At 44.7% G+C, this 16,626-nt stretch overlaps 1 pseudogene; it reads left to right on the forward strand.

The window, feature by feature from the left end:
• The first annotated feature begins 7,622 nt into the window (after positions 1-7,622).
• Akr1b1-ps1 (aldo-keto reductase family 1, member B1 (aldose reductase), pseudogene 1) lies at positions 7,623-8,560 on the forward strand (annotated as a pseudogene).
• The last annotated feature ends 8,066 nt before the right edge of the window (positions 8,561-16,626 follow it).

The following is a 16,626-nucleotide window of genomic DNA, read 5'->3' on the forward strand; positions in this document are numbered from 1 at the left end:
GAATGCCATCTTCTGAAGGGAAATGACCACTGATGCTTTGGAGCAAGGAGTATAGCTCTATAGAGAGCAGACTCTGTGGGGTATCACTGCCAAAACAGGAGCTGGGGATCCACAGAAGAGAGACTTCAGGAAATTAGGTAGAGCTCCTGGCATTGGCCTTGAGGGCAGTGTTCAGCAAGGAGCATTTTCTACCCACCCAAGGCCCCTCTGATGCTGGTAACAGAGCTAACAACATAGCATGTGTTTTAAGCAAAAGAGAAAAAAATGTTTCAAGGATAAAAATATGGCTGTTGCCACAGGACTGTGGTTCCATTGATGAACCACCACCAGACAATTTCATTTTCTTCCCTGCATCATCAAAACCCTTCCTTAGGTATTGGGAGCCCTCTTGGTGTGTTACTCCAGTGCATACCTTTCCATTTTGGACATTTTGATGTTGACAGTAATGGTGTTTGTGTTCATTACTTACAAAGGGATTTAACCATAGTGTGACAGAGGGATGGGGAGAGCTCTGTAGATAGGAGAATGTTTGAAACAAGTGTGTTGCATACAGCAGTTACACATGCTGGGCTCTGACAAGGTGCTGGGCAGGCATTTTCTCCATGAAAGTAATCACAATTAGCCGCCGACTGGCTTCAGAAAGCTGAAATATAAACAACAAATTTATGTTGTGTGTTTAAGGTTTCTCATAACAGAAATTATCTACATGTCAGGTACCATCTAGCCTAACATTTACATTTAGAAACCTTTTTAAATGAACACTAGCATCCTGCTAAGACTACTTTCAAATGAATGGACTGTCTCATATGGCAGAAGCCCAGTGTCTGGGGGGAAAAAAACAATGGGCCTCACCTGCCAGTGGCACAAAGCAGACTCTCTGAGATTCCCTGGTCTGTCCTGTTAGCCCCTATACATCAGTGTTTAGCCTCAGCCCCTTTATGAGGCATCATGACAATGGCACTGTGAAAATGGGATCCACTCTGTAACACAACTGTCAATCATCAGCAGGGGCCAAACACCACTTCTCTTCCTGTTGCAAAACCATGGGAGCCCAACTTGCCAATTATAGCTTCCTCTTCAGGAAGTCCCTGAGAAGGCATCTGACCTCCTCGGAAAGAAGATGCAGTTGCTCTTAATATTGCTCTGTTTGCTTGAAAAGCCAAGGGACTTGAGAAGACATGAAGAAACCTGTCAGAACAGAGAAGAAATCTCCCCTCATGAACCTCGTGTCTGAAGATCTCCTGCCTAGGGCTCCCCAGTATATTTGCACAAGTGAACACCAGAAGCACATTTTGGTTATCTTCATTTATTCATTCATTTAGACTTTCATAGGCAATGATAAAGAACTCTTGTCAGGGGGCTAGAGTGATGACTCAGTGGCTACAAGCACATACTGCTCTTGCAGAGGACCTGAGTTCAGTTCCCAGCACGGGCATTATGTGGTTCACAACTGCCTGTGATTCAGATCTGGGGATCTGATGTCCTCTTCTGCCTCCTCGAGCCATTAGTTTAACCTTTTTCATCGATTCAGAAAGCCTGGCTGCCATAGAGGTTGGTGTGATAGCAGGGATATTGATACTGAATTATTTTATGTAAAGGAGCATTTAGTAGCAATGTCTTAGATTCTGCCCTGGCGGCTATGACAGCTCCCAGGCAGTCAAGCTATAAATCTTGGCAGCTTCCCAGAGGAGAATGAAGAAGAGGCAGGGAAAAGGTCATGCCACTAGAATTAAGTCAGCATGAAGATCAAGCAGAGTAGTGGATAAGAAGTTACAAGGTGGGGAGGGGACTTTAACGAACACTTGAAGAAACCCAAAATACTAGGGAAGGCATACTTAAAGTAGAGATAGAAATGAGAAAATGAAAAGTCATGTGTTTCCGAGTAATTCATAGAAATCCAGCAGCCTGTAAACTACCACAATGGGGGCAGAAATTCTGCAGAAAGAAGGGCTCTAATCCAGGTAAGTAAAAAGACAGCCGCAGACTTGAGAAAGGCCAGAGACCTCCTCCCCCAGCTCCCAGTGGCCATTATCTGGGAGGCAGCACACTCTGAAAGCACAGTCACAGATAGAAACAAAAAACCAACCGTAAGAACCTGAGGTACTGGGTGTGTCAGACTCCTGAACCTCACATGCCACCTACACATGTGCCAGTGTCTCCAGAGGATAGAGAGGGAAACAGTTGTGAGCCTTAGGAAGCTTCCAGAATCTCTCCTTGTCTACAGGCGCTCCTTGACTTGCATACAAGACAGCCTTACTAGTTTTACCTCAAAACCGTAAGAATGAAGACAAAAAACTTCTAGGCAATCTGTGCTAATAGCTCTTTGTGCTAACAGCTCTTTCTGCTACTAGCCCTTTATTAGCATTAGTGACATGAAGAGATTCACGTTCTGCCATGTGTGAAATAAACAGATGTCAGCAGCTGCCCAAGGGCCTAGGACCATGGGCACGATGGCAAGGGATCCTGTTTTCTTCTTCATTTGGCTACAGAAGTGAGAGAGACTGCTCAGAAATACATAAGTAGAGCTCTGTTATCCGTGACTACCCCGTAACTAATCACAGAACTCTGCAGAGGGATGTCCATTTTTATCATTTCCTATCTGTCTTGGTAACTGTGCTTAAGAGTCCGTCAGATACCAATATGAACAAGATGGCAATCTTCAGAGAGACTAGAGGCAGTGAGAAGAGAGGACCGAATTTGTATTTTTGTGTTCCTCTATCTTCCACACTATTATAAATATAGGAGCTAAAGTCTTCGGCAAGTTTTTAAAAAATAAAGGGGAAAAAACTCATAAATGATTGAAAACAGCAGCTCATTTGATCAGCATTTTTCCCCTTTGCAACAGCCAGAATGGTTAAACTATAAAATGACATCATCCATTAACCCTCGGCCCTCAACTTACCCAGCATGCTTCAGGGGAAGTCCTGCCCTCTGACCTCATAGTAAGACCTTGCTGATCTCAAAGAAGCTAAAATCATGGGCCCTGAAGAACCCTCACTGTGCTTTGATGGGAGCCAAGACCTAAACCACCAAACCCAAAAGCTGTGTGGGAGGTACTAGTTGGAGCCAGGCACTCCTGTGAGCTGCCCATCCATAGGAAGCAAAGGCTACCTATGTCTACCTTTCAAGGCTGGCTTCTGAAGTCTCAGGTTATCTATTATTACATAACAAATAGATCCTCCTGGTTTTCTTTTATTGTGCCATGCATCAGGATTTGCAGAAGTGTCCAAGGTGCATCACAGGTGAACCATAAAAGTTTGGATACAGTGGAGGTCAGATCTCCATCTGTACACTTGGCCAGGCTTGGAAACACTTTGCAACAAGTGTAAAATTAAAACATCTCCCCTCTCACCAAAAGTCTGGAATTGACGATATAACATGCGTGGAGAAACCAGGCAAAGCACAGAATGGGGCACTCAGTTCTCACCTGCTGGAAACACCCCAGGCCCTACCATGGTCCCCAGTGCAACTGTCCAGAAGGTGGGCAAAAAAAATATCTGCTAGTGATTAGGTTTTCTTTCAGCCACAATTCAGAAATGCTAATAGAACCATGAGCTACAGTGGCCATCCCGAGGCTTGGAATGACCCCTATGTCATGGAATTAAATCATGACCCAGAATACAGAGTTACTGTGTAATATGATGTATTCTCTATGAAGACCCCAAAGAAATAAATATCCCAAGCCTCCTGGCCCAGGCTAACCTATTGATCGAGGAGAAAAGGGCATTTTTAAAAATTAACGCTGCCCAGAGGCACCATAATGCTTTCAAAAAAAATTCGTCAGCAGATGGACCATCAATCTTGAGAGCTGGGTTGGGGGAAAACAGCTCATTATGGGGGGATGGGTATTTAGACATCTCATGCCTTGCCATGCCAGGATTCTGCCTCACAGGAAAAGGAGGAAAAGAAGAAAAGAGAGGACTCAGGCTTCCTTCAGGGACTACAAAGGTCCTGGGACCCTATGGATCCTGAAGTCCCACTATGCTCTTAGTACTGGAAGAGATCAAAGCCAAAGCTCATCCATTATCTGGGAAGTCAACATCTCCAGTATCAGCCTCTACATAAATAACACAGGGGAGACTTGAGGAGTGCAAATGGTTCCATGTGCAGTTAGGGGAGAACAGGATACCTAGGGGGTGATCACAGCAGAGAGACTCATAGAAGAGCCAAAGGGGCATCCCCAGAAAGACAGACCTCTCAGGATGTAGGGTAGGCAGACCGTGAACCTCAGGAAGACAGGAAGAAAGAAAGGGGCAGACTTAAGGTTAGTTGGCTAGAGAGAAATGAGTTGGTGAATCTGGGCAGTTGGGAGTTGAATATGATCAGAATACATCGCATAAAATTCTCAAAGAATCAATAAAATATGTTATTTTAACAGGAGAAAAAATACATGTAAGTTTAAAAGCATGAAGAGTCTCTGTCTTTTCTCTGTTATTGAATAGCAACACGACCTACCACTATTTCCTGTTTGTGAATTCATTCCGCCAAGGCTCTACCTCCAGGGAAGAGGGATCAAGTTGGGAAGGACATAAAAGTCCAGGTTAATATCACTATATCCACTCTGAGAGGATGAGGTCCTTGTAAGAGTCTCTGCCCCATGATGGCCCCTGGCACATATATATGTGACTGTATATCAAAGATGTTATGAGCTCTCTTAGTTCTGCAGGTGGGATCTGTCTTGGAGAAGGGCCCTGACCTCCACCAGGGGTCTTTGAGATACATGGCCTGTTTCCAACATCAAGCATCAACCTCCAGCACAGTGCTGCTTTGCAGTCACTCAGTTGGCTGCGTCCATTCAGGAGAGGAAGATCAAATGGAAGATGGAACTTGATGGCAGGAAAACTGCCTATCCCTCATGCCACAAACAGACACTGAGGGCACCACAGGCCTACTCTGAGACACAGAGTACTGAGATAATTTGACGTTCAACCTTATGTTGATTCTCAAGAATGCGGACATGAAACTTAGGATTCCTCCAGGTTTCTGGTCCAGCCTCTCAAGCAGGACTCCTTATCCTGTGGTTTCAGAACTTTCTGAACACCCTTGCCTCAGCATGTACACAGGAATAGCTCATAGAACATTCTAGACCATACCCACCTTCCTGATCTTTCTCTCCCACCTTGAACATTACCTAACAGGGAACTGTACTGTGTAGTTAGTACTTAGTGACCGAGTGAGTCCATGATAAATTCTGCTTAGAGGTTAATGCAAAGGAGCCACTTCTGGAGAATGCTCAGGTATACTGACTTCAAGATAAAAGGGGAGCGAGGCAAGTCAAGGAGAGGACTGCAACACTGGGCCCAATCTAGTCCTCCAAGTCAGTCTTTCTTCCCCAACCCCATCTCCATCCCCCACCCCCAGCCCTCTCCCCTCTGTCTTCCTTCTCTCTCATAATTTGCAAAGTACAGGGCAATGTTAAACCCAAGCTCAGCTCAGATGGGCTACCTCCCATGCTGCAATTCTCCATGGTTGCAAATGGATGACAGAGCTGAGGACAAACATCCAAGATGGGTCACAGAAGAGGAGGATACAGGAGCAAAGGAAGGAAGGAGAAAGCAAAGGAGAGAGTCTTGTCTCACAGAGGGCTGTGGCTGCAACCTCTAAGTTAGAGGAAGCTATAAAAATGCTCTAAATTATTACTAACTAATCAAAATACAATATAAACCACATGACAGAACTTTTTAATTATCTAATAGTTACATTTACAAAGCAAAAAATGTGAAATTAACTGTATTAATGCATTATATTTAGTACTAGATTCTACTTGAATGTGTCATCAATATAAAACATTAACAAGGCATTTTAAACCTCTTCCCTTGGACTTAGGATAATCCAGATAAAATCAGAGCAACATCTAAATCTTTTCCTTGTGCCTCTTGACTCTACAATCTTTGCTCAGTTCTGACTGGATCATAGATTGTATTAGACTGGAGAGGCCATGGTTTTCTCCTTAATTGCATTAGTCACTCACTTCCACTGCATTGATGGAGGTGTGACTCTCAGTACAAAGTGCCCCAACTAGAGAGACCTCTGCACACAGCTCACACCTGGGACCTTATTGTCCCCAAGCTCTGGGACTACAGCAAAGAAGTATGAATAGGACGGTGAGTGTTCTCCTGCCTCCCTCCTCCTGTTTCTCAAATCTCTGAGCAATTTGGGACGGGTGTGCCTCTTTCCCAATTCACAAGCTCAGTTTCAGTTATTCCTGCCTCCCCGTGTGCTCACAAGACAGCAGTGGTGAGCGCCATACCACCCAGTCTCTCAATCTGCCTCTGAGGCACTAGGGGCCTCTGGCCTTTCAGAATTTCATCTCTTCCTTCAAAGAGTGAATTCTGCACCACATCCGCCTCTGCCTCATACAAGCCACTCGAAGCTGTTGAACTGAAAACCCTCTGTGAGGATTATCATCTACATTCCAACAGTGACCAAAGCATTTCCAGTTCCATCAGATGCACATCTGCCATGCTGTGTCACAGAGCTCTGTGAGGGCCACAGGAGAACAGGCTCGCAAGAGCAGAGGGCACTCTGAGGAGAAGCCCACCCCTGGCATCCACAGAAGCTTAAGAAGCAAAGAGAAACAACAGCACTGCTCTGAGTTATCCCTCTGATAACTTACTGTGATGGTCACCCACAGCTTATCTCACTTCTGCGACCTTAACTCATGCAAGAAACTTGGTGTTCACTAATTAAGTGACTCTAATTGAACAGAGCACAGCAGAACCTTCATTCCATTCCTCAGCTCTGCAGATACTGTCAAAGTCAATGCCATTGTTTGGAACTGCCTCTAAGGACTACCTTGTACATAAGCTATATAACATCAAGAAGAATCCAAACAAGTTTTGGTATCTTAGGTCTTCCATGTCTTGAGCTATGGTTTAAGTTTTCTTTTCTAATAGGTCAAATGTAAGGTCATGTCTTTTACATGAACAGACAGACAGAGGTGGGGGACACAAATGCTGTCTTAACCAATTAACCATGGTAGCATCTTTCGGCAGGTTAATTGGCCTTAAGAAGCCAGAAATCAAAGTTCATAAGGTCACAAAACACCCCATGAGCTGTATGCATTGTTTATGGAGAGATAGCCAGTTTTACTTACATTCTGCTTCTTCAGCAGTGGTTGTATAACCAGTATGGTTTATGTAGCAGGGCTTTAGATGTACTTCTGAACATCCCCAGGAAAATCAGATCTGTAGTTTAGAGATGCTTGGTTGCTTTTCATAGACTACTCACCCAACCTCATGAGTGAGTATTCAAGCCATTGAACTTCATGTCCAAGGTGTCAATACACCATCCATAACCACTCTCCACATGTCTAGTACCAGATAACATTACTGAGATGCTAACCCAGGTGTCTGAATAGGTGATCATGATCCCCCTTGATCATGATCATGTGAATTCACAGATTCCCAGAATGCATTGCAATATGACCAGACTATTTTTTTTAATGTAGCTTTTCAGAAAACTACACGACAAGGCAGTTCCTAAAGGACATGTAACATGTGATAAGAACTATTTGCAGCACAGGCTTCAACTCAGAGCCTCAGTATTATCCACCCACTCACCCTCCTGGGGTGGTGCTCCTTGCCCAGTGGCTCACTTGGAGTTAATCAATCTCTGCCTCTCTTGCAAAGGGACTACTGGAATTCAACAATGGCACCAAGATGCCCACCCTGGACATGGGCACCTGGAAATCTCCTCCTATCCAGGTGACTGAGGCTGTGAAGGTTGCTATTGACATGGGGTACTGCCCCATTGACTGTGCCCAAGTGTACCAGAATGAGAAGGAGGTGGGGGTGGCCCTCTAGGAGAAGCTTAAGGAGCAGATGGTGAAGCACCAGGATCTCTTCATCGCCAACAAGCTGTGGTACACGTTCCACAACAAGAGCAAGGTAAAAGAAACCTGCCAGAAGACACTGAGCAACCTGCTGCTGGACTACCTGGACCTCTACCTTATTCACTGGCCAACAGGCTTCAAGCCTGGTCCTGACTATTTCCAACTGGATGCATCAGGAAGCATGATTCCTAGTGACACAGATTTTGTGGACACTGGGACAGTTATAGAACAACTAGTAGATGGAGGTTTGGTAAAAGCAATTGGTGTCTCCAACTTCAACCTTCTTCAGATGGAGAGGATCTTGAACAAACCTGGCTTAAAATATAAGCCTGCCATTAACCAGACCAAGTGCCACCCATACCTAACTCAGGAGAAGCTGATTGAGTACTACCATTACAAAGGCATCATGGTGACAGCATACAGTCCCCTTGGTTCTCCTGACAGGCCCTGGGCCAAGCCTGAAGACCCTTCTCTCCTGGAGGATCCCAGGATCAAGGCAGCTGCAGTCGAGTACAATAAAACCACAGCCCAGGTGCTGATCCGGTTCCCTATTCAAAGGAACTTGGTAGTGATCCCCAAGTCTGTGACACCAGCATGCATTGCTGAGAACTTCAAGGTCTTTGAAGTTGAGCAGCAAGTGAGGACATGACCAGAACTGGAGGGTGTGTGCCTTGATGAGCTGTGCCAAACACAAGGATTACCCCTTCCACGCAGAAGTCTGAAGCTGTGCTGTGGTAGACAGATACCTGCTCCTCCTCAAGTGACTTAACACATGTTCTTTCTGCCTCATCTGCCCTTGCAAGTGTCCTGTGGCCCGTGTTCCTCAGCACTGGGTGGCACCTTGTAGACTAAACAATGAGAGTTTGTTAGTTTGACATAGAATCTGGAGGGCTGTACTGGTAGCTGAGGTGTTTCTTCAGCCTTCCCTGTGTAGGTTGATGTCATTATGCAGATGAAGGCAGACAAGATAAAATGGGGCATGTCATTGGACGAGAAGGAAGGGAGGCAGGAACAGAGGTTTCAGAAGGGAGGGAGAGGCAGACAGAAGAGGATCGAGGGGAAGAAGCTGAGAGAACATGGTGGCAGATGTTAAGATTCTTCTCTGCCATTCTAGTTACAGGTTGTTATGACTATTTTTATGGGATGGGTGTGTATAAGATTTTGTGTTGTCTAGATAGAGAAATTATATCTTATCAAATGAATCAGAGGATATTGTGTGATGTGTTTTTTCATGTGGTGACTTAATTGAATTCAAAAGAATATATGGTGGTGGGATGTACTAGGTCAGCCACAGAATTGGGATGGGTATGCAAATGGTAACAATCCGCCAAGGGAGCTGTGAGTGAGGGCAGCTCAACTAAAGGTGCCTCACTGGAACGGCTCATGGACCGCTCAGGTCAGAGGGAGCGCAGGAGAGAAAGTGTGGAAGGGTATGCATGAGAACTGGATGTGCCTTTTTTTTGTTTTTTTACTGCAACATCCTTGGTCTTTCTTCTTCCCACCTGGAGTTCCCACTTTAACACGAGTACCCTTTCCAACCAAAGAGAAGCAAGATTTATAGCCCAAGTCGTGCCACTAACACTTAAACTTGAGTGCTTAGAACTGCAATCCTACAGGGTCAGGCTTCTCCTTGCCTCAAATAAAAACTACTTTTGTGAAAAATAAAATCTCTGGGCACTAGGAAACTATTACCAGGTATGTCCAGCCTTTTGACATGTACTATCACATAATCTACAAAGTTCACAGTTGAGGATCAGGGTTTTTTTTTAATAATTTTTAATTCTTTTTTAATTTTTAAATACTTTTTAATTAATTTTTTAATTTTTAAATACAATCTCACGATGTTTTAAGTAAGCATAAAATTTTGTGTTGGGTCACATGCATAGCTATTCTCAGCTGCATGTGTCCCATGATCTGCAGGTTAAACATGCCTAAACGTGGTCATCCTCATTTTTCCAAATACAATCAATACTTGTGGTCTATTTTTAAAGCTTCTGAAGAAACTTCCAGTGCACTACAGTGTGCTGCACAGCTTAGGAGGTTTGAACACAAAAGGAAAGTGAAGGGCTTCACAGTTAAGAGCCTGTACTGCTCTTAGGACTTGAGTTGTTTCAAATCACTAGCTCATAGCCACTCAAACTACAGCTCTAGGGGAGTCTGATGGTTTCCACCCCGAACACAGACTAAACACAATTAAAAATAACAAAAATTAATATTCTTAAAGATAAAGTCCGATATGCTTTATTTATATCAATCCGACCTTGCTGTTTGCATACCTTGTTCTCTTTCATTTTTCTTTTCATGCATTAAACAGAATGACCTAGTGCCTCTTTTGAGGAAGCTGACCCTCCCTCCATGTGGTCTGCATTCATTCAGTAGTATTTCATAAGAAAGAGGTCTTTTCTTCCCAGATACTGTAATTGGGTCAAAAGAATTAACACTAAACATGCTTCAAAAATAACAAGACACTGGGCAAAGCTCTGCTGTGAGATATATGGCTTCGCCCTTTGCTGAAGCCAGCAGGAATGGCGTCAGGTGTGCAAGCAACAATCTCAGCCAGTGGGCCTCACCCCCGTGGTCTGCACAGTGTCCTGGGGGTTGCATTAATCCAATGGCAGCAATTTCTGTCAGACTCCAAAGGAGAAGTTTCCCCACATTTCCCACTATTCCTTTACCTAATATACAATCATCCCTCATGTAGTCTAGAAATAAGTGACACTGGGGCATGGACTCTGTCATTGATCTTCTGCCGACAGCTTTCTGGGTGCATGGAAGGAATCTTCTACCAATCTGCTGACAGGGTTCTGGGTACACGGAAAGACCCTCCTGCTTAATCACTTTTCCAGAACATGTGAATGTTGAAAGAAAGAACACATCAACACGTTCATCCTGTGCAGCTAGCCCTGACCAGATCACACAGGGAAGACGTGGGGACACACAGAGGACTGGTAGCCTCTCTGCAGCTGTGTTTCTGTCCCTAATGAGGACGATAGAAAGGAAACCTCATCGACAGTTAGCGTGACTGACAGCGTAGCTCAGTTGGCAGAGTATTTGTCTAAAACACACAAAGCCCTGGGACTAATTCCTAGAGTTTCAAGAGTGGAGCACAGTGATACTTGTCTACAACCCTAGCACATGGGAGGGAGAAACAAAAGGATCAGGAATTCAGGGCTAGCCTGATCTACCTAGCAAGTTAGCAGCAAGACTGTCTCAAGATAAAGAGAGAGAGAGAGAGAGAAGGGAATCTATCTAGTATTTGTCAGAAAGACAAATAGTACATGTTTTCTTTCCTGTGGGTACTAGATTTCATGTATATACATGTATACATATATACATACACACCCTACAACTTGAAAACAGATTTGTGGGGAGGGGGTTAGCAGTGAGGGGCAGAGAGAGTTCATGGGCTGGATGTGGCCATGACATCCTTGAATGATATCTGTGTGAGGCTCATCACTACGTATGATGACTAAACACTAACAAGAAGTTTTAAATGTTACATAGATGAAAAGTATCTAAAATGTGGAGGAAAGAGAAGACAAAATAAATCAGATCTGCCTCGCTAACTGCTTATGATTTAAGGGAGCTGGGGGCAGACTAAAGCTTCCTGGTGAGCAGGCTGGGTACACAGCCTGAGAAACAACACTATAAAACAGCATAGACCAAGAGGTGAGGTATCAGCCAAGCCTTGGGGGCTGGGAGGCTTTTCATCAGCTAAAGGAAGCATCAAGGACCTTTCTGGAGGCAGTAACCTAGCAAGGTAACACATTCCAGGAAAAAGGAGTCAGGCATACACCCTCAGTCACTCAAGAAGTGAGCTCTGTTCTCTCTGAAGGGAGCCCTGGCTGTTCTCCTCGAACCAATGGCAGAGGCTTCCTTGCCCCCATCTCATCAGGAGAAATCATTAAACAGCCCCGCTCCAGCTGGCAAGGCTCTCCTCTCCCCTGAGCTGCTCACCATCACCTTCAGTATCATTAGCCGGCAGTGTGTCTCAGCCTCTGGGCTAATTTATCACTCATTTCTACCCATTCGCCCTAAAGATAACAAGAAGACTCCCCGCTGTGGCTGTGCGTGTGTAGGCAGGAGAAGCAGTGTGATTCTGCACTGACCACAGCTGCCATGGCCCCATCAAACCCAGGATTTATCATCCTCCATGAATGTCTATGAGGAAAAAAAGAAAAGCCACATCAAATGTGGAAATCGGTATTTGCAAGTTAAAGTCAAGCAATAGGAACATGGAAGGAGAGCCAATTCCTTGCATCTCTTGGAACCCATTGTATACATTTAACTCTGAAGGGTCAGGATGGTGCGAATACTTTCACACCTCTTACAAGGAGGCCTAATGCTGAAAATCATTAGCTTAAGATCAGAGGAGGTAAGACTGGAATCTGAAGATCTTAAGCCACTCGTGTGAATAATCCCCACATCATTTGTGGGTGGGTTGCGTGTATTCATACACGTAATTTCTTCGGAAGCAATAATCGTTGACAATAAAATGCCAAGCAGGACTTAGGAAGCATGAGATAACACGCCTACACAGAAATTTCTCAACATATGGACTAGCAAAACAGCAGCTGTGGACGGGCTTTTAATAGACCTAAAATCCTGCAGGAAGTCCCTAATGCAAACAGCCTTGCATTTAACCACCCTTCCCTAAAGAATCACACAAACCTCCATATCCTGTGGAAAGGATGGGTAAAAGTAAAGTTGTAAACACCCATTAGAATTTTCATTTCGAAATAATTCATGAAGAAGAGTAACCATGGGGCTGGAGGAAAAGCTCGCCAGATAAAAGCACTTCCTGATCTTGTAGAAACCAAATTCAGTTCCGGGCCCCTATATCCAATGGCTCACGACCACCTGTAACTCCAGCCATCTTCTGGCCTCAGATTGTATCTGCACACACATGGTGGACATACCCACACAGAGACACATAAAAGAAAATGTTAGATAAATAAAAATAGAAAACAGTAGCCCTTTGACTAAAGATAGATCAGAGTGGCAAAGCCTTCCTCTCTCTGCTTGGAGCCCTGTGTTCAATTCCTACACCAGAAGTCTAATCACACAAAGGACCAAAGATGTGACAGATGCCATGACAGTTAGGAATGAAGATGATTCCTGGGCATCTTCTAAAATCCCAGACCCATCCTGTGGGTAGATTTCCTTATTTGATCCTAATGAAGGCCCGAGACCTGAACACTATAATTGCCTCAGCTTTCAGATAATTATATTTGTGGTCTGGAAAATCACCTCCTGTCTTTAACCGACCCCAGCATCCTCTTCGTGCCATGGAAGATGAGTACTCTCTACCAGATCCAGATGAGATTTACTGTCACTCCTACATTCTTGGTAATCTGAGGTTTTCACATTCTCACAGGGAGGATAAAATGGGAGGACAGAAGACAAGTGGCCGCTGCACTGATAACCACAACACAGGTGGGCAGAAGAATTGAGATACGCCAGACTACCCATCAGCTCTCTTGGCCAGGATGGTCCTCTGAGGCAGAACTTTCTCTTCTTTTGCATAGTTTCTTTATTTACATTTCAAATGTTATCCCCTTCCTGGTTTCCCCTCCAGAAACCTCCTATCCCATCCCTCCTCCCCCTGCTTCTAGGAGGGTGCTCCCCCACCTACGCATCCACTCCCGCCTCCCTCCCTGCCCTGACATCCCCTACACTGGGGCATCCAGCCTTCACAGGACCAAGGGCCTCTCCTCACATTGATGACCAACCAAGCCATCCTCTGTTAACATATGCAGCTGGAGTTATGGGTCTGTCCATGTGTACTCTTTGGTTGGTGGTTTAGTCCCTGGGAGCTCTGGTTGGTTGATATTGTTGTTCTTCCTATGGGGTTGCAAACCCCTTCAGCTCCTTCAGTCCTTTCTCTAACTCCTCCATTGGGGACCCTGTGCTCAGTCCAATGGTTGGTTGCAAGCATTCGAGGCAGAACTTTCTCACCTAATTCCTCCCCAAAGCCAAAGGCTGGCACAGCTAGACTCAAAGCTAAGAATCCTGGTCCAGATCTCCTCTCTCCACCCCTGGACCATGTAGCCAATTCCATCAGAGTCTCAGGATAATCAGAGTCCCTCCATTCAAAAAAGTAGAACTGTTTCTGTCCTTTCCCATCAGGGCATGTTCTCTTTTAGACCTTGTCTCAGTCAGGGTTTCTATTGCTGTGATGAAACACCATGACCAAAAGGAGAGTTGGGGAGGAAAGGATTTATTTAGCTTACACTTCCACTTTGTAGTCTATAATTAAAGGAAGCCAGGACAGGAAGTCAAACAGGAGAGGAACCTGGAGACAGGAGCTGATGCAAAGGCCACAGATGGGTACTGCTTATTGACTTGTTCATCATGGCTTGCTCACCATGGCTTTCTCAGCCTGTTTTCTTATAGAACCCAGGACAACCAGCCCAGAAATGGTACTGCCCACAATGGGCTAGGCCCTCCCCATCAATCACTAATTGAGAAAATGTGCTACATGCCTATAACTTAATCTTATGGGGGTGTTTTCTTTCCATTGAGGTTCCGTCTTGTCAGGTGACTTTAGCTTATGTCAAGTTGACATAAAACTATCAGTACAGTTCTGAAATACCCCTCCACCCAGTAACTCCATGGAGCATCCCACTGCCAGACACAGAGTAAGCCTTCTCTTCAGCAAGTTTTCTCTTTAGATTATCTTTACAAACAGGTCCTGCAGTCAGATCTGAGTCTCCGCCTCCTAGAATGAATTACATCATGCCTATCATCCCTAGGAGACCAGGCCCGAGGGATTGTTTCAAATATTATACTTCTACAAACCATTGGCACAATGAGCATGCCCCTTTTAAAAATGTTTTGATTTCAGAGAAAAAGAAGATTCCAGTATTTGAAAAGAATATCCTCTCTGTTGCCTTCATTTCCTTCTCTGGGTTCACTAACTCAGCTGTGTTGGATTTGTAAGGTCTTCAAAACCTTTTATACTTGAATGACCTTCAATGAAACCTAAATGCAAAAGACTTTTGGTGGGGTTTCCATGGATACAGAACAAAGCTTCCCTCCATTCACAGGGAGAGAGGCAGAGCTGTGGGTTGCTCCTGCACTGAAAATGAAGAGATGTGGATCAGATCCAGCTTCTGAGAAGGCAGAGTATCTCCACCCTCTGCTGTACGGCAAACTCTGGCCATGGGTGGCTAGGAAATTTCAGTGTTTCCATCTTTTCTCAATTACTACACTGAGAGAAGAGGAGAAAATGGGGGAAGGAGGGATGGAGGAAGAGGAAGGAGTAGCTTACCCAGTCCAGACTCAGGCAGAGACTGGGCCAGAAGGAGGAGGGAGCTGAGTAGTGTGTGAGAAGCAGCTCACAGCCAGGGAGCTAAACCTGCCTATGACCTGAACTGGTCACCCTCCACTGGAAAGCCAGGGTGTATCAATTCTCAAATGCTATGGAGCTAAGCAAACTACATTAACCTTACTGATGTTGAGAGCAGGCTACGCCTACTCCCCCACAATGTGAGAAACCTGTGGTTTTCCAGGCTGTGCCTTGCTCTGAGAGACTCCACTTTACAAGCAGGTTTTTGTCCTCCAGTGCATAGGAGAGGAATGACTGCAGACTTGGTAGAAAGAATCACAGATGCCACCTCCTGTCCAGGACAGGCCACATGGAGCAAAATGATGGCCCGTTCTTGGGAGTAGGAAAGCTGCTGGCCTATAAATGGTTCTGGAGAATTGAGACTGTGGGAGCACATGGGCTATTAAAATTACATCAAGGGCTGAGCCAACGCTGTAATTCCAGTGCTTGGGAGGCAGAGGCAGGTGGATATCTGTGAGTTTCAGGTCAGCCTGGTCTACAAAGAGAGTTCCAGGAGAGGCAGGGATGTTACACAGAGAAACCCTGTCTGGAAAAAAGCAAAAACAAAGACAAAAGCAAAAGTCGAGGAAACTAGGCTCAATTACTTATCTATCACTTTGATAAAGGAATCATTCCCTTGTCTAGATCCCTTACAGTGATAGATACATAGCGTTGTGACAACAATGGCCCCACACAGAACTATCACCTGATACTTGGTGATGTGTCAAGAGTTGACAAACAGAAGACACCTGTCTGTCATTGGACCTGCAGCTTGACTTGGTCCCTGAATGTTGACACAGCTTACTTCTGAATGCCCACCTGCTTGCCCATCTGGACCTACACTTACTGTTCTTTGATCTGTACTGGGTTTGATTCCTTTGTCTCTGCAGCCGCCTCTGAAAATGAGGCTTATCGATACAGACTCTGTGAACATTTCTAACAGCCCACTTCTGAAACCTTGTAAACTCTCAGGCTAGACCTATTTAACTTGTATTTACGGAAACCATACATATGCAGATATCTAAGTAGATTTACTGTGTGCTGTGTGATATCAGAATTAATATTTGAGATTTATATTTGAATAAAAAGCTAGAGTTGGTGGTGTATGTCTTTAGTCCAAGTACTTGGGAAGCAGAGTCATGCAGATTTCTGCGAGTTTGAGACTAGCCTTGTCTACATAGTTCTTGGAATGGAAAGGCTACATCATGAGGCCATTCTTTAAAAATAAAAATCAAATGAGAATGAAATAAAGGAAGCTCCATTTGCCTCAGCCAGATTACAAAGGTATGAGGAATTACCTGGCAAACTGCAGCCATTTAAAGCATTGAAACTTGAGAATTTTTGTTCAATAAATTCTGGCATTATGGAAAGACATGTATCTGTTTATCTATGTTTGTTGGCATAGCATGGTCATAGGAGCTTATTTTCACTCTTAAGCCTCCTGGTCCCAAAGCATATCTGC

The sequence above is a fragment of the Rattus norvegicus genome, chromosome 6, assembly GCF_021556685.1.
Source record: "Rattus norvegicus strain SHRSP/BbbUtx chromosome 6, alternate assembly SHRSP_T2T, whole genome shotgun sequence".
Taxonomy (NCBI): Eukaryota; Metazoa; Chordata; class Mammalia; order Rodentia; family Muridae; genus Rattus; species Rattus norvegicus.